The sequence below is a fragment of the Peromyscus californicus genome, unplaced genomic scaffold (assembly GCF_007827085.1).
Source record: "Peromyscus californicus insignis strain IS unplaced genomic scaffold, ASM782708v3 Scaffold_12__1_contigs__length_115047231, whole genome shotgun sequence".
NCBI classification, from domain to species: Eukaryota; Metazoa; Chordata; class Mammalia; order Rodentia; family Cricetidae; genus Peromyscus; species Peromyscus californicus.
The window spans coordinates 91,334,211-91,361,366 of record NW_026294413.1 but is presented as its reverse complement, the minus strand read 5'-3'; the positions used below and the strand labels follow the sequence as shown (position 1 = coordinate 91,361,366).

The following is a 27,156-nucleotide window of genomic DNA, read 5'->3' as shown; positions in this document are numbered from 1 at the left end:
ATGAACCGGCAAGGGGAGAAGAGCTGAATAAGGAAGGCTGCCAAGGCCTGAACTTTCGCAGCTGTGATTTATTAATCCTGGCAATTACACTCGCCCGCAGCGATGCTGCGGCTCAAAGAGTTTGTTTCATGTCCCTAATAAAAGCCTGTGTGTTTCTCTCCAAACACGTAGAGCTGCCTTTCAAACGACTTGCTGTGTTAATAGACTGGTTTCAGAACATTTCCAAAACAGACTCGGTGTTTGCCTCTGTTTTCTTACGCAGCATGCAGGAAGCCTGCAGTGCGCCACTGCCTTGCTAGCCAGGCGCCTACACTGTGCGCTGCAGGAACTGTGCGCAATTTTGGACACAATTTCTGTCATATATTTGACGCTCTGTCGGAGCCTTCTTACTCATCGCTACAGGTCAGCCCTCTAGGACAACAGTGATGGTCCTGAGGCTCCTGAAGGCAGAGCAGCTTCCTTGCTGAATTCTGCAGTCTATTTGGGGGCTGGAATCCTAGCATCTGCAGGGCAGGGCAGCCATACAGAAGTCTCCCAGTCTCCCTTGCGGAGGCTTTCCCCTCGACCCTGAGTGGGCCTTGCCAGCCACTGCTTTCTCCACCTTTGTCTCTGCCACTCCAAATCACTTGCTTAAAAACAAACCTATTTGGAAATAAAGTCCTTCTTGTAGTGATAACATGGAATTTTCTAGAAGATAAATTGGAATTTTTGTAGTGAGTAGACTCCACTTAGCATAAGAAATTAGACACAAGTGAATGACATGTCTGTGTATCTCCCCCACCCCTTGTCCTACCCCTGACATAGAAATGGTTACTCCCCAACACTGCGTGTGTTACTAAGTGTTTTTCAGTGAATGACCCAATTCTGCCTTGAAAAATCACCCTGGCCTCCTAGCTAAGGCCCTCCCCTGGCACAAAAATTTATCAGGCAGTGTATCACAGCCAAGCAGCTGCCCTGTGGAGATAGACGAGACGGGCTGACAACTGCCTAAGAAGAATCCTGGTTCAATACCAAGCTAACAAGGAAATCAAGGAATCCCACTGCTGTTCCTTAAGAAGAATATGGCACCCCATCCAAAAAAAAAAAAAAAATGACGCCTGTCCAAACCTCAACTCAGAATGCTTATGTTTATATTCCAAACAGACTCCCTGGGCTACTAAGTTTCTTTTTACTATTTGGCTAAAAGTTCCAGAAACAAGCCATAATTATTTCAGCCACAGAACAGATGTAGGGATCCTCATTCAGAATCCTTCCACATGAAATGCTCCTCAGGGAGAAGCCTTCTCTCTCCCACCCCCATCCCATCTCAAACTGCCATTTGTTTCCCCAGGGAATAAATGTCCCATACAAAGCCCAGGGTTTGCTGCCACTCATCTGGACACTGGAAGCAATGTTCTATGGCAGGAACAAGGGGCCTTTGAGTGAGCAGTCATGAGTTTTGGAGTGGAAACAAAAGTATAATTGATAAGCTTTCTTATTGGAACTTTGTCTCCAAAGACACCAAGGAATAATTTTACATGCCTCAAAAAATCTACTTTGCATTCCATTTTGAAAGGATGGTTATGGGGCAGCTTGGGTGAGGTCACAGTCATGGTGACAATACTTTTAAAGTCCAAGTTGATGGCCTCTTGAAGAGGTGTGGAGTCAGGCTGAGGGAGAGACCCATGGGGCGAGTCAGGAACTCCCAGGCTAGGAAGGACCTTCACAGTTTCTGTATAACAGATGTGGGCACACAGGGCTCTATGTACATTAGGGGAGGGATGGAACTCACATATGGCAGCCTAGGGCTCTACCACTAAGCCTTATTCCAGCTCTGAGATACAGAACATCTGACTCTAATCCAGAACATCTAACTGTAATCCAGCAAAACAAGGAAACCGCAGAACGAACCAGCAAGATACCACATTCCTTTCTATTTTCAGAAAGTAAAATCTGTATTCTTTGCAGAAGGAGTCCAGTAGGAAAGCCTAAGTTGCAGTCATTCGTGTGTGAACAAAGGTAGATCAATAATTAGAGGCTATGCACATTTAACCAGACATTCGTGCTTCAAAGACTCAGGCTTAATGAGGTAGGAGAGAATGAGTAATTATAATAAAAATAGCTGCAAGGGTTTGCCCTTCCCAAACGGCGGTGAAGCCGGAGACATCTGCACTAACGCCGTGAGGCTGGCTCTCTCTCTGCACTTGGCATCATACACAGTCTCAGGAAAAACCTAACACGGTTGAGCAAGGACACTGAAGGGCTCAGCAGCAGCAGCAGCAGCAGCAGCAGAAGGGGTGCTCGGTTTTAAAGGAACAGGACTGGGGACTCAGATGGAGCTCAGCTGACGGTATGCTTGTCTGGCATGCACAAGGCCATGTCTTTGATCTAGCACTGCAAAAAACAGGCATGGTGGTGTGTACACCTGTAATCCCAACACCCAAGAGGTGGAAGCATAGGAATCATTAGTGCAAGGTCATGATCAGGGGAGATGGCTTGGTGAGCAAAGAGGATCTAAATTCAGATCCTCAGCATCCACATAAAAGCCAGGCATGGTGGCAAACCTGTAACCTGAGCATTTTGAGGGATGGAGACTCAGAAGTCAGCCACTCTAGCCACTAGAACCCTGGTTCAATGAGAAGCTCTGTCTCAAAAAAGAAAAAAACAAGTAGAGAATGCTAGAGGAAGACTGCTGATGTTGACCAATGCACACATATGGGCACATGCATCACATATACCACACAGCACAAAACAAAAAGGAAATTCAAGGTCATCCTTACTTACACAGGGACTTCGAGGTCAGCTTGTGTTAAGGGAGGAGGGAGGCAGAGAGAAAGGGAAGGACTGGGCAGCCAGCACTTCCAGATAAACGTAGATTAGGCAGTTGCTAGATGCTGGCTCATGACCACACCACACGTACAGGTATACTGGGACACAGGGCTCCCTGGAACAAGGGGCTCTGGAGCCAAGGAGTTCTTGGAAACCCAACCAGTAACCATCTTTGGAGATGGTCAGGACCCTGACCCTAAAGAAAAGAACAACTAGAAGTAAATGTCTGGCCCAACATGATGATAGCATAGTCCTTTTACTGAAGGACACAGGGGACTGAACTGTAGCAGGGCCTGGGCCAATCCACAGCTGTAGAGACAATGTACCTGCCCTCTGTGGGCATGCTCTGCTCTGAGACAGGGCCTAGGCTCTGAGGTACCCCATTTCTAAGAAGATACTCACTTCAGACATCCACATATTAGCCGACTGAGCCAGGCCCAGGCACCATGTCTGGAATGCATCAATGAGCAAACAGAGCCTCTTGGAGCTCATCACTGAATGCACAGGAGGATGGACATAATGAGAACAAATCTCTGTATGTCAGACAGCAGTGTGTGTGAAGGAGAACCAGGCAGTGAGAGTGGGTAGGGTCTCCGACAGTGTGGAGAATGAAGGTGATCGGGACAGTGATTCTAAGCAAAGATCTGACCCGAGGCAGCTGTGAGAAGGCACACAGGCCCTGGAGGAGGAGCCTCCATGCAGAGGGCCTAAGGCAGCAGCAGGCCTCTCCATTCAAGAAACGGCAAGAGGAGCTATATGGCTGGAGCACAGGATGCAGGTGAGAATAGGTGACCAGTGGAAGCCAGTGGGAAGCGATGGGCGGTGGCATTAGAGGAAGAGCAATGTGTATTCACTGGACCAAAGACCTCGTGTACATCACTTCTCCACACACATCTCATTAGAGGTGTTTAGCAGAATTATGACCTGTTTATTGTTTTCATTTGGAAATTAAGAATGACTGAAGGAGATGTGATTGTGTTTCAAATTGACAAGGGGTAGAATTGTTATAACTAATCTTGGTTGTCAACTTGACTACATCTGGAATCAACTAAAACCCAAGCTACTAGACACCCTTTCAAGGGGTTCTTTTTTGTTTTGTTTTTTGTTTTTTGAGACAGGGTTTCTTTGTGTAGTTTTGGTGCCTGTCCTGGAACTCACTCTGTAGACCAGACTGGCCTCGAACTCACAAAGATCCACCTGGCTCTGCCTCCTGAGTGCTGGGATTAAAGGCATGCGCCACCACCACCTGGCTCGAGGGGTTCTTTTAAACAGAGTATTTGAAGCAGTGAGATCTATCTACGTCTGGGCCCCACCTCTGGTAGCAGGCCACATAAATGGACATGGAAGAAGGAACTTTGCCTTTTGCCTGCTTGCCCTCAGTCTACCTGGCCAGTTCATCTATCCTGTGGCTGCTGGTGTTAAATTTGACTTCTTCAGGATCCCACTGTAGACTGAAAACCAGCAGCTCTCCAGGAATCCTCCTGGAGCCCACCCTCAGACTGGGACTGCAGAGACAGCCAGTCTCGTGGACTGAACTACTAACTGGTTCTTGGCCTTTCTGTCCCGAGACAGCCATTGCTGGGTGATCTGGACAACAGCCCACAAGCCAGCTGAAAAGGCCAAGTGTAAATAAACAGAGTGACAACCAATGACGAGGTGAGAATTCATGGCCGAACCCACAAGAACAATCAGAACGGATCAAGTCCTCTGAGGTGCGTTGGTAAACTGTGACTTTAAAGAAGATGACAGGCAGAAACGGCTCTGCACTGTGCCTTGGACAGGGGCCAAGTTCTGCTTCACTAACTAAACAGCTTAAACTAAAAGAGAAATCCAAGGATTATGACATGTTAACCTAAACACTGTCTTTCTTTCTCTCAAACAGGGACTACTTTCACAATTTCAATTGAGTGTGAAACCTCTCGGAGTAAGGATGCGGCTGTGCAATACAGCCTTTGGCCAGTTTGTGCAAGGCCCTAGGTCCTGACCCACTACGGTAAACATCTTCCTGCAGTGCCAAAGGTACAAAGTCAGAAGGCTTTTGTTGTTGTTGTTGGTGGTGGTGGGTTTTTTCTGTTGTCCGTTGCATTTGAATTAAAATCTTGGGGTCTATGTGTGAACCATTGCATGGGAAAAACACCCAGCTGGCCGATTCTGCAGGTGTGACTGCCACCTGGTGGACCACCCGAGAATCACTACGCCCCGTGGGTATTTGCCAGGCAGGAGCAGAGGGGTTCGCTGTCCTGCTACCGGCTCTTTTCACTTCTAGTAGCTCACTATCTACTTCATAACTAACGACAAGAGAAAACCGAACACATCCGACTTGTTTAGGGTTTGGTCTTCCTACACCAGGAGTCAGAAACTGCCTTCACTTCTCAGGTGCTTTCCCCATAGGGCTGATGGGATCTAGGCAGATTTCAGTGTTTTGAGAGCATGAAGGGAACAGAGTCACAAAACTATAACCCCAACTATTCAGAAGGCTGAGGCAAGAGGATAACCTAGTTTAAGACCAGCCTGGGCAATACATTGAGAATTTGTCTTAAAATAAAATGATTTGAAGTGAGCCTCAATTAGGCGTCAATGGGGAATGGTGGAAATTTCTCCTCCATTTTCCTGTTGAACTAATTAAAATGTAAGTCACAAGAACCACCTTTGAAAGGCCCAAATGTGGCAACACAACTGGCCTGGAGGCACCTGTCAACCTTGCCAGGGATGACAAGCTCAGCAGGCAGTGTGAAGGCCGCCTTTTTCTATTAAATGCATGATGGGTAACCAATGTCTAAGTGAACGACAGATGCATTGGCTCTAGTATATGGCAGACAGAACCAGACATCTGCTATGGCCAGTTCTCTCACCGGGTGTTCTTGTCTGCCAGTCCTCAGGAGGAAGAGCTGAAGACACGGAGGGAGGCAGTAGGTAACGGGGCCAAAGAATCCTGTTCTCACATCAAAATGATAACCCTTCACAGGACACTATTTAAGAAACACCACAACTGCCGGGCAGCAGTGGCGAACACCTTTAATCCCAGCACTCGGGAGGCAGAGCCAGTGGGATCTCTGTGAGTTCGAGGCCAGCCTGGTCTACAGAGTGAGTTCCAGGACAGGCACCAAAACTACACAGAGAAACCCTGTCTCAAAGCAAAACAAAACAAAACAACAACAACAACAACAAAAAACCCCACTACAACTAAGTGACAGAAGAAAGTGAGAAAGAAAGACAAACCACAGAAGCTAAAGCAAGAGTCCTACAGGTAACATGCAAAGGTCCCTTCTCCCGTGGAGAGGAGGGGGTGCATGTGGGCAAAGGTAACTAAGTCTAACAAGAGCGGAACAGAAAACCTCACAGATCCTGATGCCATCAGTCAGGAGGAAGAGGACGAGGAAGCATGTGACAGCATCGAGTGGGACTCAGGCACACCACACTGAGAGAGCCAGTGGTGTTCAGATAGAGGACAGAACATGATAAAAATGACAGCCCCCGCTTGGGCCTATTTATCTGCTCAACAAATTTTCTCACCACCAACAACACAGAGGTATGAAGGAGTGATTCACATCTGCACTTCTGCCTGAGCATTTCTGTCTGGTCTGATCTGGTTAAATCAGGAATTATGTAGGTAGCTTTCTTTTTCTGTAGTATTAGGTCCATCCTGATCCTAATACAAGTCCCACTGTCCTATGCTTTCCAGATTCTTAGCAGGACAGATATGTGGGCAGTTCTCCCAAATCCTGCAGCTTCACCAAGCTTGAGGGGCCGAGTCCTCCAGACCAGGGGCATGCCGAGGGTGCTGGGGATACATCTAGGAAGGGAGGTTTCAGTCCCTTCCACAGAAGCTGTAGGTTCTACCCTGCTCAGCATTAACTGCAAAGCAGAGGCAGACATTCCAGATCCTTGGTTGGAGAGAGGTTGCCCTTTATCTAGAAAGGGACTTAAGCCATAGCCAGGATTTCACACATGTCAAAGCTCACACAGTCTTTTTATGCCTCATTCAAAAACTGGAGGAAAGGTTGATCGAATAAGGAACCTGGGGTGAGTAAATAACAATTTGGAAGTAAGCTCAAACATCCTGTGACATGTACAGACAGACTACTCCTGGGCATCAGATATTTGGGACAGCTGTCTAAGAGCTGAAGTGGCTAAAATGACCAAAGAGCAGCCTGAGGAAATCTACGTGCAGACCATAAACATGAAGGCAGCACTTAGACAATGGAGAACAGACTTTAACAAGAAAGTGACTCACAGGCATGTGGAAAGCCTTTGAACTTCCCTAGAAAACAAAAATTCAAACTGGTACCTTCCCAGATTTTGAGTTTAGGAAAAAATTAAGGCAAGCAAGTAAAGTGATAAGAGTGATATCTACCTGGCATAAACAAACCTGAAAATTTGTACTCTGAGTCACAGTTTGCTTTATCTCAGGGAGTCATTCAAATGAAGGATGAGTGTGCTGGAGTGAGTGATAACAGAACATGGAAGTCAACAAAACGGGCTTTCAAGTTTCAATACACAGGAGTTTAAAAATCAGCTCTGATCCTTGGAATAGAAGAAGGTTAGAAAACCAAGCTTTCATTCCTTCATCTAGGAGTTGAGAAGAAAGCATCTGATGTAGAGTGCCTAGTGTTCAATTCACTGACGTGGCTGATCCTGGGAATCGAGTCCAACAGGAAAGTGGCGAGCAGATCAATATACAGCAGGGAAGAAATCATGGAATCAATGTGTATCGGCCACGTGGAGTATTGAGCAGAAGTTTAAAACATAATTAAGAAGAACCTTGATAATGAAATATGCTTAATATGTGCTGTAATGGGAAATTGTTTTAGCGACTGTGATAGGTGCTGGGGAAAAGTACATGTGCATGTCAACACAAACCACAGAAGATGACAGATGAGGGAAAGCATGCGGCTTATTTCATTACTTACCGTGTTCTGTGGTTTTGCTTTGTTCTGAGACAGGGTCTCACTATGGAGATGGGGCTGGCCTTGAACTGGCAGTGATCCTCCTGCCTCTGCCTCCTATGCTGAAATTGCTTAAAATGTTTTCTTAGCTGGGCACAGTGGGGCACACTTTTAATCCTAGCACTGGGGAGGCAGAGGCAGGTGGATCACCACGGTTTTGAGGCCAGCCTGGTCTACATAGAGAGACCCTAATCTATCTTCCTTCCTTCCTTCCTTCCTTCCTTCCTTCCTTCCTTCCTTCCTTCCTTTCTTTTGTAAGTTTTCTTAAGTGTTACATTGTTTTTCCAATAAATCAAAACTATTAAAAAATAGCAAAGAGTTCAAGTTTCTAGTTTGGCCTACAGGAAGCATAGATACTGAGGCTTTATCCTAATAACAAACTGGGGTTCAAGGTCTCTCTTCAGATATGGCGGAGAATTGAAGCCCTGGAGCAGACCACTGCCCCAGTTGTAGTTAACATACGGGCAAATACAGAGACCCACACTTACCAGGGGAGAAGCAGGAGCAGCAGTTCCTTGGCCCCCAGAACCTGGCAGGAAACCTAACTGGTAATTGAGGACTGCACTCAACATGGGAGAGGCTGAGATGGACAGGCCCAGGGACCAGTCTGAGCATGCCTTTAGGAGTTGTAGCAATTTTTACAATGAGATTAGAGAAAAGCCCGCCTCCCACTTCTAGCAGGGTCAGGAGAAGTCACCAGAGGTTCTGTTCTTCCACAGGCCCACCCTGTTAAGAAACTGCTTAATCAAAGCTTAACCTTGGGAGGTTTTATCTGAACCTAAATGACTCGGAGGAAGAGAAATCTAACTCTAGCCCTCTCCAGCTGCCTCATGGGAGGGGAAAATGCTTTCCATTAGATCCTTCTGGCCATTCCACCTCACCTGATGGAGAGTTCTGAGTCCAAGGTCAAAAGTACAAGGATACCGACAGTCCAAGACACACCTGTCAACTCCAGGGCACCTCTCTTGGAGCTGTGACAGGGCAAAACAGTGCAGAGCTTCCCCAATCTTGTATTCTTGCTGAGGCCCTTTTAGACTTAACTGGGATTTAATCTCCTTGTTGGTAAGCCCTGTGGGAAATTACCCAACTCTATTCTAGGAACCCAAGGTCAAGATGCCCCAGCTAATTTATGCAAGCTTCTGTTAAACTGCCTGCTTACGGAAACCTCCCCCTCCAGCTGACTGCTTATCTTAGCTTCTGTTAAACTGCTTGCTTATGGAAACCTCTCCCTCCAGCTGACTGCTTATCTTAGCTTCTGTTAAACTGCTTGCAGGCACAAAACCTCCCCCTGCATAGGTGGAGAGAGATACCACGATGTGGTTTTTGCCTTTAAAAACCCCTTACTCTAACTACTGGGTCCCGAATACCTGAGTGTAGTCCCAGCCAGCTAGAATAAAGGCTTTCAATTGCAGATAGACTGTGTCTGAGTGGTCTTCTCTGGTGGGCTCCCCACAACACCACCTCATTACTAAATGCCTGGTTACTGCAGCTGCTTGCTTTACCAGAACATAATGTCATCTCTCAACAACAACAACAAAAATTTCTTTTAAAGATTTACTTACTTTTGTATACAGTGTTCTGCCTGCAGGCCAGAAGAGGGCACCAGATCTCATTACAGATGGTTGTGAGCCACCATGTGGTTGCTGGGAATTGAACTCAAGACCTCTGGAAGAGCAGCAAGTGCTCTTAACCTCTGAGCCATCTCTCCAGCCCTCTCAACAAAAATTTACAAGGATACTGAAAAGTCAAAACCAAAGCTTGAAAAGACAGCCAGTATCAGGATAGTACTTAATAATAACCACAACGCTATGCTGAGGGCTCAGCTGGGAAAAAAAACTGACAATACAGAAGAACAGATGGGTTCTTCCAGACAAGCAAAAGAGGGAAATTCTAAGAAGGTATTTTTAAAAAGTGCTGAAACAAAAAAAACAACAACAAACAAAAACACTGCAACAGAAATGAAGAATCCCTTAGCTGCTCCTTAGTAGAACAGACGTGGCTGAGAAGAGAATTTCTTACCCTTATCTGGCAATAGAAACTTCAAACAAAAAGACTCAGGAAACCAAGAAAGGAGGGATTGTCTGAGGCAAACACCGAAATACAGCAAGACTGTCTCTCAAACAAACAAATGAACAACCACCACAAAAAAACATCAAAAAAAGAACACTGGCACACGGACTCTGGGCCGATTACAAGGATGTAAACACACAATGGGATGCCTCACACAGGGAGAGGAAGGAGCAGATCAGGGTTCAAAGCTATGACTGAGACCGCCTACTGACTACCAGACACTAGAGCCAGGTCAGGGCGGCTCAGCAGACACGGCAGGCGCTTCCGGGTGAGCCTACAGGCCAGCCGTTTCCTCTGAGCAGCTCTGCAGGTCGGAGGCTGCAGCTCTGAAGGGCCAGGGTAAGTCCATTCCAGGGAAGAAGTACACGCCAAGGAGGGAAGGCGAACCCTGGGAATCAAGAAGGGGCCAGAGGGAATCTTGCTGGGATGGAGAAGAGAAGCGAGCCTCAGCTCCCGCCCTGGCTCCCTAAGGGAGGAAGGGGCACAAGGAAGCCTGGCAGCCCTGGTGTCCCAGAGCCACAGAAGAAACCCTCTGTTCCCCCCAGCCTTAAATCCTGGGCAAGCTTTGCCTGCTGTGACAGGCCAGCATTGGAGAAGTCCCCGGCGGTGTAGTGCTTGAAAGAGCGCCACGGTGGGTCCTGCAGACAAGAACAACCAGGGCGCCCGGAGGCGTCCACCGCAGAGTCTGAGGGGAAATGGCAATGGGAGCCAGCCAGGGCGGAAAGGTTTGAACGAGAAACACACCCCTTGGCTCAAGTACTGGGACACTTGGTGCCCAGTTGGTGTCGCTGTTTGGAGAGGTGGTGCAGCCTGGATGCAGCAAGAAATGTCACTGAGGGATGGAGCTTCGAGGGCTCATAGTCTAGTAATACCTCCTTATTGCTGACTCTGCCTTGTCTTTGCAGCTGGAGACTGGTTCGCTCAGTTTCCTGCTCCAGATGCCTGCTTCCATGCTGTCCCCACCATTACGGACTCTAAATCTTTAGAACCGCAAGCCAAAATCAACTCTCCTGTAAGTGGTTGTAGTATTTTTTATCACAGCGACAGAAACGTATCTACTGCACAGCTGGAAAAGGAGGGCTGAACATTTGACAGCTGAGGGCCCGTGCAGTGGCCAGTGGCCAGTGGCCCCACCTTCTGGTGACAAGTGAGCCCTGGCACGTGAGGATTACGGTGGAGATTGGCAGTCCCCGAACTCATGGCTGGGAAACTGCTCAGCCTTAAAAAGCAGCCTCACCCACTGCTATGTGTGCCTGGAGCCAGGTAGGCTGAGAGCTAAGCCCAGGTCTGCCGGACTGCTGGATTTCCATAGCCTCCTCCTGCCTCTAGGGTGAATGAGTATCTCTAACCACTGTGTCTTTACCAAAAGAGGGTCTGCAAAAATTAAGGGCAGAGTAGATCCTAATGTAAACTGTAAGCTTTGGAAGATGATGATAGGTCAATGCAAGTTCACCAACTGTACCAAATTTCCACACTCTGGTCCAGGATGTTGATAATGATTCAGGTTGTACAGAATCAGGACAGTGGGTACAGGGTAACTCTGTACTTTCTGTTCCATTTTACTATGAACCTAAAGATTTTCTTTAAAGTCTTTTAAATATAATATATAATAAGTTAGAGATTGGAAACCAGAATGGTAAAGGACATTTCTCAGCCTTAGTGTATAAGAAGTTTAGTTTTTAATTGTCAGAGACAGTCTAAGAAAAAACCTTAGGGTTGTGGTGAGATCTGTGCATCTGATTAAGAATTATTCTCGGGCTGGAGAGATGGCTCAGCGGTTAAGAGCACTGACTGCTCTTTCCAGAGGTCCTGAGTTCAATTCCCAGCAACCACATGGTGGCTCACAACCATCTGTAATGAGATCTGGCACCCTCTTCTGTATACATAATAAATAAATAAATCTTTTTTAAAAAAAGAAGAAGAATTATTCTCTCACTGAGAAGATAAAGGGCTGGGGAGATGGCTCAGCAGTTAAGAGCACTAGCTGATCTTCCAGAGGTCCTGAGTTCAATTCCCAGCACCCACGTGGTGGCTCACAGCCATCTATAGTGGGATCTGATGCCCTCTTCTGACGTTCAGGTATACATGCAGATAGAGTACCATATACATAAAATAAATACATTTTTAAAAAGATGAAACACACACACACACACACACACACACACACCACACACACACACACACACACACACACCTGCCTGCTGGATCTGTATATACAGACTGTATATCTCATCTTCTGCTCTGAGAACGAAAACAAAACACCATCCCCAGAGAAGGGGTGAGCATCCCCCAGTATGATCCCTGAGAATTAACACATTTCTGACCCCAAGGGATTCTTCAAGTAAAAAGAGACAATGAGGGAGGGGCAAGACCAGAATGCCCTGGTAAGTGCTTTCTGGAAGAACACTGCTCCCCACCCCTCACCCCCAAGGGACACTGGGAACTGACAGACCAGTGCTGTTATCTGTGAGAAGCAGAGAGAACTTATTTTCCTACAGTCCTCTGAAGGCAGCTTGCCCCTGGGATGCTGATCACACAGGAAACAAAGTCAGCTAATAAAACAGACCCATGCTTAGCCAGCTCCCCTACAACCCCCTTCCTGAGAAAGCAGGGTGGAGAGGAAGTACTGTGGAGGGGATAAGTGCTCCGGGGGCCTCCATCTTCACTGGACTCCCCTTGTTAATAAGTTTCAATAAGCCTTGTGTCTGGGTATTGTCTTTGGTCTCTTGGCAGCCTGCCCATCTGCCATGGCAAAGTTAGGCTGTGAACACCACACTCTAGAGATGTTACAACCAAAGCTTTTGTTTACATTCAGTTTGGAATTCAAATTCTTACAACATACACAACCCCAGTAACAAGATAAAAGAGTATAAAGTGCTGAAGATGTTCACAGTCCTGAGATGCCTGGAAATGCCAGTCCACATCCCCTCTACAGGACTCTTGACCCAGATCACACAGGACATCCCAATTAGAGTCAACAAAATGTCCAAAATTATAAAACACACAAAGAAATTATAACTCCAAACAGTCAAAAGAACATAGCAAAATCAGACTCCCAACAAATTCAGATGATTGTAACCCAAGTGAAAATTGTCAAATGCATTGACGAAAACTGAAAAGTACCCAGAGGACCCTAAAGTGGATCAAAGAGTGAGGGTACTACTAAATAAAGTCAGATGGAGAGGTTTTCAAGATATGGAAATCGGAGCGAGCAACAAACGATGCTTAAAACATAGCATAGAGTGCTGGAGAGATGCTCAGTGGTTAAGAATACTGTTGCTTTTGAAAGGGACCTGGGTTTGGTTCCCAGCACCCACATGACTGCTGGTAATCATCTGTAAATCCAGTTACAGGGGATCTGATGCCCTCTTCCGACCTCCTTGGGCACTGCATGCATGTGTTACAGACATATTCAGACAAAACACCTATATACATAAAATAAAATCTTTAAATTAAACAAAAAATATACATAGCACAAAAATGTCAGAAACAAAGAAAGCGGGTAGGAAACAGGGAAAGTCCATATGATGTCCCACACTGTTCCTAAGAAGTAATTACAGAATGGAAAAATAGCCTCAAGTCCAATAATGAAACGAAGAAATAATCAATTCAGGATAAGGAAGAAGAGCCCTACAGCAAGACACAGTATTATGAAACTGTGGATCTCTGAAGAGTTTAAGAACGGAATGCAGGGTCAGGTGGCGGCGGCGGCGGCGGCGGCGGCGGCGGGCGGCGGCGGCGGGCGGCGGCGGCGGCGGCGGCGGCGGCGGCGGCGGCGCACGCCTTTAATCCCCAGTACTTGGGAGGCAGAGGCAGGTGGATCTCTTGAGTTTGAAGACTAAACTGAGAAACTCTGTCTTGAAAAACAAAAACAACAACAACAACAAAGAAAGAAAGGAAGGAAGGAAGGAAGGAAGGAAGGAAGGAAGGAAGGAAGGAAGGAAGGAAGGAAGGAAGAAAGAAGGAAGGAGGAAAGAAAGAAAGAAAGAAAGAAAGAAAGAAAGAAAGAAAGAAGGAAGGAAGGAAGGAAGGAAGGAAGGAAGGAAGGAAGGAAGGAAGGAAGGAAGGAAGGAAAGAAAGAAGGAAGGAAAGAAAGGAACACAGAAGCAATCATGGGAAAACTTTAAAGATAGAGCTACTTGGAATCGTTCCAATAGCTCGGTGGGGAAAGCTGCAGCAGCCTGAGTTCATGCCACAAATCCCAACTAAATGTGGAAGAGAGCCAACCTTAGGGAGCTGTTCTCAGACCTCCACACATGCACCTGGCATGCACTCCCCCACCCCCACATAATAATTTTAATTTGAAAAAAAAAGATACAGTGATTTTTTTATGGTAATCTGAACAATAGTAGACTTTCCAATATCAGAGAAAGAAATGAGATATCTTCAAAGTGCTGAGAGAAGGTAATTATCAACACATAGCCTTGTTTACCTCTCACATGAACGCCTACGAATAAACCCAAATAGCGCTGCAAGGATTCACTCCCTCCGAAACGAGTAAACAAAAAGCCGAAGATATTTTGAAAAATACTGTAAGAAAAGAAACTGAAGATTACTCACCAGAAAATTACCACAAGCACGTAAAAATTGTAACTAAACACTGTTATGAATGAAAACCAAGTAACAACTGCTTATTTTATATATAAAAACCAGCACAAACTAGACAGGAGACGAAAGCATTAAAAGGAAGAGGAGCAGGAAGGAGGGAAAGAAGAGACTGAGGAAGGAAAGGCTGGGGAAGGAGGATGCAGAGGAAGGGGAAGGAAATGAAATGTCACCTGACAGGGATTAGAAAAGAAGTAGAGGGGGAAAGAATAAGGCTGGAGAAACAGCCCTGCCGGTAAAGTGGCTGTTCGCAAGCGTGGGGACCCGAGTTCAGATCCCAGTGCCACATAAGAGCCAAGTATGGTGATGTGCAGCTGTAAGGCCAGCATTGACGGGGTGGAGGCAGGTCGATTCAGGTGCTTCCTGTCCAGACAGTCCAGCTGAATCTACAAGCCCCAGGTTCAGTGAGAGATTCTGGACAGCAATTGAGGAAGACACTTGATACTCCTAATGTCTACCTCTGCCCTCAAAGGCTTGTGCCCACCCCACCCCACCCCACCCCCCACAATTATGGCAAATATGGAAATAGTCAAAGGAACCAGATGATGCTGTAAATAAAGTAAATGATAGAATTGTTCAAGGATTTAAAAAGTGAGCAATAGGAATGGGAATAAAGACCTAAAAAGGAGTCTAGAGAAAATGATCGGTAAGGATGTCAGCTGGATGAGCTCCAATGAAAGGGGAATAGCAGATCCAGGACAACAAAAGGACTTGTGGGGTGGGCACAACCTCAGGGACTTCCCTGTATAATCAAGTCATTCTTCAAACAACCAGTAGAGTTTGGAACTCTGGCTGACACTGTCCCTGCAGCCTGGAGAGCAAGATCTAGAGCAGAACCCAAGCCTGGCTCAGACTCCGACCCACAGAAACTTTCAGCTAGTAAATGAGTCTTATTTTAAGATGTTAAGTGGGTGCTCAGACAATTTTTAATACAATAGGCACTGCATAATAGATCAGAAAAAATATTTAAAGCTATAATTGAAGAACATTCTCTAGAGACACAAGTAGATTCAAATGACCAAAGAGACAGCAAAACTCAAGAAAGGAAGAGAACGCCTAAGAAAGTTCTTCATACCAAAGGCAAAAAATGACATTCAAAAGATCAAAGGCGTTTTTGTTTGTTTTGTTTGGTGAGACGAGGTCTCTCTATGTAGCCCAGGCTGGCCTCAAACTCATGCTCCCCCAGCCTCAGGCTCCCAAGGGCTTGTACTGAAAGGACCAAGCAGATGCCATAACAGGCTGCTCAGTCTTCTCTCAGAGATCAGGCCTCAATTTCAGTTTCCTGAGACTTGAGCAAGCAGTTTCTGGGAGGGCCATGAACAAAAGACTGCTCAAAGTTCAACCAGATGTTTACTTTCTGGGGCCCCTCACCAACTTAGAGTTATGTGCAGTACGTGCTTGGCCAGCCAGCCCCCATGGTGGCTCAAGGACAAAGCCTGGGACTTGTGCTGGACTGCCCCCAAAGTAATAAATTGTAACCACCAACCAGTAAATTCAAAGGTTACATACCCTCACCCAATTAAAAGAGAACAGAGATAAAAATAAACCAATCTGAGTTGCACCCATGCAAAATTCCCCCAACCCCCCTGAAGGGCTTGTGGATTTTGCCTTTAAAAAGCTAGCCACACAAAGAAAAAGCAAGTTCCTCCTGGCCTCACGACTACGAGTGAGTGCTTTGGATCGAGCTTCCCTGCCCGCGGCTTGTAAACAAACAGAAATAAACCATGCTATTGCATTCTGAACCTAAGGTCTGTGGTGAAGTCTTTGGGGGTCCCAATCTGGGCATAACAGTACCACTATGCCTGGCTAAAGGCAGTTTTTTACAAAGATTTATTTATTTAATTATATGAATATGGGTGTTTTGCCTGCATGCATGTCTATGTAGCACATGTGTGCAGTGCCCATGAAGGATATCAGATCCCCTGGAATTGGAGTTACAGATGGTCATGAGCTACAATGTGGGTGCTGAGAATCAGACCCAGGTCCTCTGCAAGAGCAGCCAGTGCTCTTAACCACTGAGCTAAAACTCCAGCCCTGCAGAAGGCTTTTTTTTTTTTTTGGAGCTGAGGATCGAACCCAGGGCCTTGTGCTTGCTAGGCAAGTGCTCTACCACTGAGCTAAATCCCCAACCCTGCAGAAGGCTTTTTTTTTTTTTTTTTTTTTTTTTTTTTTTTTTTTTTGGTTTTTCAAGACAGGGTTTCTCTGTGTAGCTTTGCGCCTTTTCCTGGAACTCACTTGGTAGCCCAGGCTGGCCTTGAATTCACAGAGATCCGCCTGGCTCTGCCTCCCAAGTGCTGGGATTAAAGGCGTGAGCCACCACCGCCCGGCCCAGCAGAAGGCATTTTTAAGGGCAAAAATTCAGGCTGTTCTCACACTTCATCACAATAACATTAGTGCTAGCAAAAGCCTACAGGATCATTTCTGAAAAAGAAAATATGACTTAGAATTACTACAAGATGTCAAGATTTGGTTGAAATTTAAAAGTAACTAATAACATGTTTGAAAATGCACGCATTTGGGAGCATTCATCTCTTCAGTCTCATCAGCCTTTCTTGAAAAGGAAAACATGTCAAAGCCAAAGTTCTGTTAAGCAGGAAGTGAAGGAAAACCTATGGTAAGGCCCTCAGACGGGAAATAAACATGAGGAGTCTGTTTACAGAACAGCAGGCAGATGTTGTAAACTTGGCAATGCCGAACTGGGAAAAGCGGCCAACAGTCCAGGGTGAGGGAAGGAGCAGTGTGGTGCTAACGGAAGCAGACAGCGGGCAATCAATGTGGAAATTAAGTGAGAAAACAGAAACCGAGAGAAGAAAGTTCTGTGCTAAAAAGAAAAGGAAATAGAACACTATCAGCTAACCTAATTAGGGAGAAAAATGAGAAATGTAAAAATAATCAATAATAAAGTAGAAATCATGAGTACAGAAATATGAAAATAATGAAAAAAGTTAGCTAAAATGAGGAATCTCCTAGAAAATGTCCCCTGCACTTGGTAGGTTGAGGTAGGACAATTATTGTGAGTTCTGGGTCAGCATGAGCTGCTGCATGGTGAGTTCCATAGCAGCCTGGGCTATACCTACACAGGCAGAGCCTTCCCCACCCCCCACCACCTCCGTTGTACCCCCCACCCCCCACAGCTTCATCTTCCAATCTCAGAATTGTAATGGATATCTGGTCAACCTACCTATGACCTTGAAGTACCTCTCCTGGGATGTGGCCTGGGGGCTACCCTTAAACACCTGAGACAGTACACCCAGGTCTTCTCTCTCTCGTGGGCTTGGATGGCAGAATGACTCAGGACAGCATGGGACAGTACCTCAGCCTTCCAGGACCATGCAACGATTCTCCTATTCTGTTTTAGTGAGTTTTCTTTCATAATAAATCCCTTTTACCCTTTAAGCAGACTCCCGTAGATTTCTCGAAATACAGAATAGGTTCAGATGGTTTTTGTAGGAATTCTATAGAGGAGCAAAGTGTCCTAATGCTACTGGAAGCATCCTGGTATGGTAGATATTCCTTTACACTGTGTGACTATATGTTGCTGTGATTGGTTTGATAAAGAAGCTAACTGGCCAATAGCTGAACAGGATAAGGTTAGGTGGAAGAGCCAAACTGAGAATGCTGGGAAGAAGAAAGGTGGAATCAGGAATAGAGAGCAGACTCAGAGAGAAGCAAGATGGACATGCTGTACTGAGGAAAGGTACCAAGGTGCATTGTTAGGATCCTGTACATGTACAGCTGCGGGGGGGAGGGGGGGGGTCTTGTGTCTTACATCATCAGGGGACACTGGCAACTATGTACTCACCTTAAAAAGCCGGACAGGGACCCCCACTCTCTCTCTCTGTTCTCTCTCTGCTCTCTGTTCTCTGCTCTGTTCCCTGCTTCCCTCTCCCACCAGGCCTGGCTCTCCTCTTTCTTTTTTCCTTCCTTTCCCTCCTAATAAAGCTGTAAAAGTACCACTGGGTTCTGTCATGATTGTGACCTTTCCATGCAGTAACCAGCACTGCCACCAGCACCATTTACCTTTCACACATGGCAAAGTGTAGATAAAAATACGGGATAGTTGAAAATGTAAGAGTTGGCTAGTAACAAGCCTGAGCTATTGACTGATCATTTATAACTAATATTAAGCCTCTATGTGGTTACTTGAGAGCGGCTTGAGGACAGGAACTTCTACCTACACAGGATATAGAACTTTTTTCCCATGAGGTGGGACTCAGAGATTTCAATAGGTCCCAGATTCTTCTCTTTCTGCCTCACTGTTTTGCATGTGTCTTCCAACTTCAGGGTTACCTTGTGGTGGCAAGGTGACAGCTCTGACTCTAGGCACCAAGTGGTGCAGAAGTGGGAGGTACTTGCCAGTTCCATCAACTTTCCCCCAAAGCCCTGCCTGGCAATCTCTTCTAGCTACAAGAAAGGCTAGCTAATGTAAACTACTTTACCATCTTGAATAAAATCATGGTTTTTGTCAGACATAGGAAATCCAGTTAGATCCGAATTTCACATAAAAAGTGTTAAGAGTATCTTTATTCCACTGAGAATCTAAAACTAAATTTAACTATGCGTCTAGGTGTCCAGGTTTTGTTTTGTTTTTTTGTTAAATCAGCCAACCTTACCCATAATGGCTCCTGTAATCATAACATTTTAGAACCACCACATCTTTTTTCTGTCTTTCTTTCTTTCTCTCTCTCTTTCTCTTCCTTCCTTTCTTCCTTCCTTCCCTTCCTTCCTTCCTTCCTTCCTTCCTTCCTTCTTTCTTTCTTTCTTTCTTTCTTTCTTTCTTTCTTTCTTTCTTTCTTTCTTTCTTTCTTTCTTTCTTTCTTTCTTTCTTTCTTTCTAACAGCTTTGTTGGTGTCTGGCTGGAAACTCTGCCTTGCCTCCACCCTACTCCTTCCCATTCCAAACCCCGCCCCTTGCAGAAAGACCATCAAAAGTCCATGGTCCTCCCCAGAAACGCAAGACCACACCTACAGGGTATTTAAGCACCCAGTTTCTAGACCTGTCATGTGATTTCTCCTCCTCCCCTCCCATGCCTCACCTCTGGGGAGTTGCAAAGGTCACCTGAGAGTACTTGGCTCATTAAACCTGATCTTTTTAATTCAGCTTGATCTGGCTTACTGCATTGACAGAGAAACCTAATATTGGGATACAAAAAAACAAAACAAAACAAAAAAACCCTATCAGTTGGGGCTGGAGAAATGGCTCAGTGGTGAAGAGCACTGGTTGTTCTTCCAGGGGACCTGGGTTCAATTCCCAGCACCCACATGGCAGCTCATGGCTGTCTGTAACTCCAGTTCCAGGGGATATGACAGTCTCACACAGACATACATGCAGGCAAAATGCCAATGCACATAAGATAAAAATAAATTACCATTGTACATTAATTTACTATTGCCCACTTGAAAAAAATAGATCTTTCAAGTGTCTTTTAGTCTATAGACTCTTCTTTCCTCTTTATTTCCTTAGATAGAGAAGATGCTCTCAGGAGATGGCTTGGCCTGTAAAGTGCCTGCCATGTATGTTACAGTTCAGATCTACAGTAGTCACGTGAATGTGGGAAGCAGTGGTGTATGGTTGTAATCCCAACACTGGGGAGAAAAAGGGGCTCCCTGGAACCAGCCAGTCTAGCTATATTGATGAGCTCCAGGTTAAGGGAAAGATCATGTCTCAAAAATAAGGTGGAGAACAATGGAAAAAGACATTCAACATCTACCTCAACACATAACTACACACTCCACACAAATATGTACATACAAAACACACACACACACACACACACACACACACACACACACACACACACAAAGAATAAGACAGAAACCTGGTGTGGTGGCTCAGATCTGTAATCTCAACACCTGGGCTAAGGCAGGAGGATTGTAAGTTCAAGGCCAGTCTGGGCTACATAACAAGTTCCAGGACAACCTAACTACATAGAGAAACCTTGTCTTAACAAAACAAACAAAAACTATAAAGACATTGTCAAAATAGATGAGTAAAGTAGTATGATATAGGTGTTAGAAGAGGAAAATAATAGAAAGTTTTATTTGGTATATATGGTGGAAATAGACCATATATATGGTGTATATATATGTAACATATATATGTAATGGCTTCAACTAGAAATGTATCCCATAGGCTCATGTATTTGCTCACTTGATCCCTTGCCGATGGCACTGTTTGGGAAGGTTATGGTACCTTTAGGAGGTACAGTCTTTCCAGATAAAGTATGTCACTGGGGGTCACTTTAAGGGTTATAGCCTCATGCCACTTCTTGCACATGGGAATCCCTCTCCCTCTCCCTCTTTCCCCTTCCTATGTGGATGAAAATGTGATCAACTGGCTTTCTGTTCCTGCCATCCTGTCATGCTGGACTCTATCCCTCTGGAACTGTAAACCAAAAATAAATACACTCTTTCTTTTTGAAGTTACTTTTGGTCATGGTATTTTATCATAGCAACAGATAAGTAATACATATATGAAACTTGATGTGTATCTAAAGAGACATAACATAACACTGGAATAAGAATGAACTGTTAGAAACGGTGCTTCAACAACTATTATGGTAAATTGACTATTGCAAAAACCAATCAATTAGTTCCCTCTCTATTTCCTCATAATGTAATTTAACTCAGTCTAATCTAAGTTCAGCTAAGTAACTTGTGTTGAATGGGACATTACCAAACATGCAAAGGCTTATACAATGGGTATTGTTCCATTCCACAGCTATGAAGAAACCAGGTATCGCATGAGAAATGTGTTTCAGATATGCCAGATGCCCAGACAGACAACCCTGTTTGTCAACTGCCAGTGTAAGAATAATCCAGGTGACAGGTAAATGACCACAGAATCATGAATGAGCCCAGCTAAACCAGGGTTCACAGATAGATGAAATAGATGGTAGTTCTTTTCACCACTAAATTTGGGGTGGATAGATATCCAAGCAAACCTAATTAATAAAGATATTATATAGAAACGACAAATCCAGGTTCCAGCCTCCCCATGTGTATTCCCTGATCTGTTGTGAGCCAGGCCAATCCAAGGCTTTCTCCGAGGCCCCATGAAATAACAGACTACACTAGCTCTGTGTCCTTGCCCAGGGGCAGACTTGGCAAGATCTCATCTGTGGCTAGATCAAGGACCTAGAAGGAGGGAAGGTTTTAGTTCCTGGGAACCTGGCTTTTCCCCTGAAGAGACTGGAGTTATCAGTCCCAAAGCTGCCATGTGCTCCATCTGTCTACACACTTGAGATGCCATGTGTCCTCTTTGTTCAACATTGCCTGATTAGCTTCCTGCTGACACCGTCCCATTGTATGATCACTTTCTGCTGACTCTGTCCCATGTTCCCCCTGTAAAATGTATACAAGAGGCTGCACTTCTTAATAAACTTGCTTGGCATAAGCCATCGGCTTATTTGAGATCTACTGATCCCAGAGTTTCTGGGGCTGTTGCTGTTGTTGCTGGTTTTCTTCCCCCCTCAGGACCCTGTCACTGAAGAACCACTTGCTGGTCCAGGTCACCTGGTACCCTAGAGACTTAAGTATGAAGAATGAGCTTGGCGTGTTGGTACATATCAGTGGTCCCAGCACTCCGGAAGCTAAGGCAGAAGGATACCAAGTTCAAAGCCCGCTTAGGCTACACAGCAAACCCAAGGTCAAAGAAAATCAAACCAATACAAAAGAGAAAACAAACTTTTTGATACAGAAAAAGGCCTAATAATTTCAAATTAGGCAACATTTATAAAACGAGATACAAAAAATAAAACTTAAAGGAAAACAATTGTCACAGATAATTATAAAAATCAGCATCTCAAAGGGAACTACAGGCAGATCTCTAGTTTGAGACCAACCTGGGTCAAGTAGGAAAATTTTTTTCAAAAATTAAAAAAAAAAGCAACTGTAAACAAAGTTAAAAGACAAATAATTTGCATTCAGGACATATAAAAGATATCTAAAAACCAGTAAGAAAAAGATAAATAATCCAGTAAGGAAATGGGCAAACTGAGCCTGGTGGTGGCGGTGGTGGCGGCGGCGGCGGCGGCGGCGGCGGCGGCGGCGGCGGCGGCGGCGGCGGCGGCGGCGGCGGCACACACCTTTAATCCCAGCACTCGGGAAGCAGAGGCTGGTGGATCTCTGAGTTAGAGGCCAGCCTGGTCTACAAGTGAGTTCTAGGACAGCCAGTGCTACATGGAGAAACACTATCAAAAAAAAAAAAAAGAAAAAGAAAAAGAAATGGGCAAAAAAGCCTTCATAACTACACTTTGCTTCATTCATAATCAGAGTATCTTTGGAAATGAGAAGTCATTTTATCCCCATCAAATTGGCAAAAAAATTATAATTTTATTTTAATGTTTTATTAGCATATGTTAATTATGTATAATAGTGGGTTTTATTATGAGATTTTACACATGCACATGATGTATTTCAATTATATTCTCCCTCATTACCCTTCTTTGTTCCCTGCTAGTAATCCTCTTCCTAACTAGTCATCCTCAACTCTCCTATCTTTAATTTTATTTACTTATTTATCTATGTATTTATTTTGAGATGGGACACCATGCAGCTCAGTATGGCTTTGAACTCACAATAGAGCTGAGGATGAACTTGAACCCCTCCTTCTGCTCTGTCTCCCAAGTGTTAGGTAGTGCACACCTATAATTCTAGGTGTGCACTACCATGCCAGGCTAGATTGGCAAAAACAAAAACAGTAAGTTTCCAATTAGTGGAGAAAAGGAAAAAGGGCAGTTCTCACACAATGATGGTATGAATGTAAGTTCTTACAGTGACTTTGGAGGACAATTTGACAATTTCTGATAAAACCAGTAATACCCCCACACCAGTATTATACACAAAACTCTCATATAGGTATAAAACATACAAAAATCTTCAGAGTTGGGGCTGGAGAGATAGTTCAGTGGTTAAGAATGCTGGTTGTTCTTCCAGAGGACCCAGGTTCAATTCCCAGTACCCACATAGCAGTTCACAGCTGTCTGTGACTCTAGTTCCAGAGGATCGGACACCCTCACACAGATATACATGCAGGCAAAACACAAGTGTACATGAAATAATAAAAATAAACAAATAAATCCTTTAAAAAAATCTTAGAGAACACTGTTCATACCCTGAGGAAGTAAGTAACCTAAATGTCTGCTAGTGTTTGACTGTGCTCCCCTAAATGGTATGTTTACCTTAACACAGCCATGCTGGAAAGTGGGGTCTAGTGGGAGGTGTCTGAGTCATTCACACTCATGAATTGTTTAGGAATGAGTTAGCCATCTCTAGTTTGTCCTTCTTTTTCTCTCTTCCTCATATATCTGTTTGCCTTTCTGCTCTGAGGTCCTCACCAAAAATGAATGCTAGCCATGGGCTCCTATACGTCAGAGCTGCTAGAACAGTGGGCAAAAATAAGTGTCTTTATACAGTACTTAACAGTGGCCAGGGCTGGTAATGCAGACTCCATAATCCCCAGCTGCTTGGGAAGCTAAAGCAAAAGGCTCACCAGTTCATGACCTGCCTGGGCTACAGAGTGAGTTCAAGGCCAGGCTAAGCAACTCACAGACCCTGCCTCAAAATAAAGAGCAGGGGGAAGGACAGGGATAGACGTAGAGCAATTGCCTCCCCAGCACCTCAGAACAAATAAATAATGCCTAGTCTCATATACTCTTTTACAACAGCAGAAAACAGATTAAGACACTTTTAAGAACAAATAATGAAGGTCCTATAAACATTAAGTTCAAAGTCATGGCTCCCTCTATGGGATGGGAAAGGAGATGCCCTGGGGGACCAGGGCACAGGAAGTTCACTGCGTATTTACTAAGCTAGAAGCTGGTTTATGGATATGTAGTAAGTTCTGATCCTTTCATGTGTCCGGAATATGTCATAAACATTAACTATAAGAATAATGAGTTGCTGATAAGCCCCAAGAAGGAGCTCAAAGGTTATGATGAAGAAATCTGTTTACAGGCTTAAATCTTCCATTATGAAAATGTCTCCAGTTCAACCCTACACCTGGGAACTTTGCAGTCAGTTTTATTCCGAGGAGAAACACTCTGCTGCTAAGTCATTGTGCCTTCATACCACACATATCATTGTGGTGGTCATTGCTAATGTTAAACTCTTTCAAATTTACTTTAAAAAGAAAAAAACAAAACAAAAAAACAAATCCATAATTGATAAAGCAGGAAAAACCACATTCGTTTTTTGTCAAATAACTGATTTAACTTTATTTTATGTGCATTGGTGTGAAGGTATCGGATACCCTTGAACTAGAGTCTCAGACAGTTGTAAGCTGCCATATGGGTGCTGGGAATTGAACCCGGGTTCTCTGGAAAAATAGCCAGTGCTCTTAACTGCTGAGCTATCTCTCCAGCCCTGGAAATCTCTGGAAAATGACATTCTTTCTGTTTTCTTTCCACACTGCTCCCTGCTCCAGTGCTAGGTGGTGGCTGCATTAAACTGCTAATCAAAGTTCAGGCCTTGGGCAGGAATCCAGCTTTCTCTAGGTCAGAGGGCACCAGGGAAACGTGCTCAGTGCCTTTCAACAAAACAGGGTTTTTATTTATTTATTTATTGAGTTATTACTGAGCTGTCCCTAATAGTTCCAGAATATAAAGTTGTTTTCCCTTTTTTTCTTCTTCAAGCCTATCTCTAAGCTTTGCTACTCTACAGGTCATAAACTTAAGGAGAAGCGAACAGAGTCAAGCTGACTTGTTTCACTCCACCGATCTTTTTATTACATTGTTTTATGCCTGTTCTGTCTCTGTTGACACATTTCCTACAGCACATATCCTGCAGTACAGTTTAAGGGTTGTGTTTAAAAATAGAGCTTTATCACAGGGACAAATAGCCAAATGAATGGAAACACATGAACTATGAACCAATGGCTGAGGGGTCCCCACTGGATCAGGTCCTCCGAATGGGTGAGACAGTTGATTGGCTTGATCTGTTTGGGAGGCATCCAGGCAGTGGGACCGGGTCCTGTGCTCATTGCATGAGTTGGCTGTTTGAAACCTGGGGCCTATGCAGGATTGTTTGGCTCGGCCTGGGAGGAGGGGACTGGACCTACCTGGACTGAGTCTACCAGGTTGACCTCAGTCTGTGGGGAAGGCTTTGCCCTGGAGGAGATGGGAATGGGGGGGGGGGGGGGGGTTGGGGAGATGGTGAGGGGGATGGGAGGGGGGAGAACAAGGGAATCCGTGGCTGATATGTAGAACTGAATTGTATTGCAAAATAAATTTAAAAAAAAAATAGAGCTTTATATAGATTTCCCTTTTATTTTTGTTCCCGGCTTTTTACTTGCAGATGGCATAGCCCTGTACTCTCAGCTACTCAGAGGCTGAGCCAAGAAGACCCAAAGTTCAAGGCATACCTGGACAACTTAGTGAACCCTGTCTTAACATAAAAAAGGAAGAGCAGGGCTTAGTTGTATGAAAGGCCCAGAGTAAGTCTGAACATTAGCCCACCTACCCAGCTTCATCTATTGCTTGACTCTTGCCCTATATTCTCAGCCACAGGAAGAACAGTTGATTAAAAATTAAGACAAGACCCCAGCTGTGTCAAGAGCTGGGTTAAGATAACCAGACTTGTATAAACAAGCTTCTACAAACCCCCTGCTAAGCTTGTACAAACACCTTGTTATCACAAATTGTACTACTAATTATAAAATGTTATCACAAGTTGTAAATTCCAGGAATGTACCATCACCCAAGACTTAACTTCAAATTGTAAAAATTCCTTTTCTTAAATCACCTTGACACCCCCCACCCTCCGCCCCACTTACAGCTTTTGCTTTAAAAAAAGGGCCGACTCCCCTGCTAGAGGTCACAATGCAGATCCCAACCTCCCTGTGGCCCTAACCAGTTAGAAGTTCTGGTACCCCGCAGTGATGGAATACAGTTGCTTCTGCTCATCTAATTTTGGTGGCCTCGACCTTAATATTTGCCTGATTCCCAGACCCAACAAGTGCAGTCGCGGCCTAGCAAGCACAAGGCCCTGGGTTCAGTCCCCATACCAGAAAAGAAGACCTGTACTCAGTTTCCATTTTCTCCTTTTGTCTGCAGTTTGATTTTTAGCCATTCTACAATGTCACAAACTTCCTAGTCAGCATTCATCGTCAACTTGAAACAGCCCAGAATCACACGAGAAACCAGTCTCCATAACACAACTGTCACTCTCTGGACACATCTGTGAGGGACGAAGCAAGATGAACATTAATCAACGCAGGAGGGCCTAGCTCACCAGGCAGATGATACAGGGCTGTATGAAAGGGCTAATTAAGCACCAGGTCCGGAGAAAGCCGAAGAGGGGGCCAGCAAGTAGGTTCCTCCGTGGTTCCTGCTTTTAGCTCCTACCCTGACAATCTCCTCTCAAAGATAGACTGTGACACCTTTTCCTCCCTGAACGTGCTTTTGGTCTCGGTGTTTCACAACAACAATATGAAGTTAGAATAACAAATAAGCCGGTGGTGGCGCACACCTTTAATCCCAGCACTCGGGAGGCAGAGGCAGGCGGATCTCTGTGAGTTCGAGGCCAGCCTGGTCTACAGAGTGAGTTCCAGGACAGGCTCCCAAACTACACAGAGAAACCCTGTCTGGAAAAACAAAAAACAAAAACAAAAATAAATAAATAATAAAAAGAATAACAAATAACACTAATTTGTTCTTTGATAACCAAGCACTACATTTTGGTAAGGCATGGTCTGTTTTTCACAGGTTCAGCTAGGGTTGTGCTTAAAA

The 27,156-nt window shown here is 44.9% G+C and overlaps 1 protein-coding gene and 1 long non-coding RNA gene across 4 annotated transcripts in view; one reads left to right on the top strand and one right to left on the bottom strand.

The window, feature by feature from the left end:
* The window catches only part of Btd (biotinidase), a 35,833-nt gene that overhangs the window by 6,497 nt on the left and 2,180 nt on the right, over positions 1 to 27,156 (bottom strand). The window lies entirely within an intron of this gene.
* LOC128107662 (uncharacterized) lies at positions 8 to 9,169 on the top strand. 2 transcript variants are annotated; one of them, XR_008217175.1, is made up of 4 exons: positions 8 to 3,586; positions 4,381 to 4,520; positions 4,691 to 4,827; positions 5,681 to 9,169. It is a non-coding gene; the product is annotated as an uncharacterized LOC128107662 (long non-coding RNA). The 2 variants fall into 2 exon arrangements; XR_008217176.1 differs by having other exon boundaries at positions 9 to 2,329.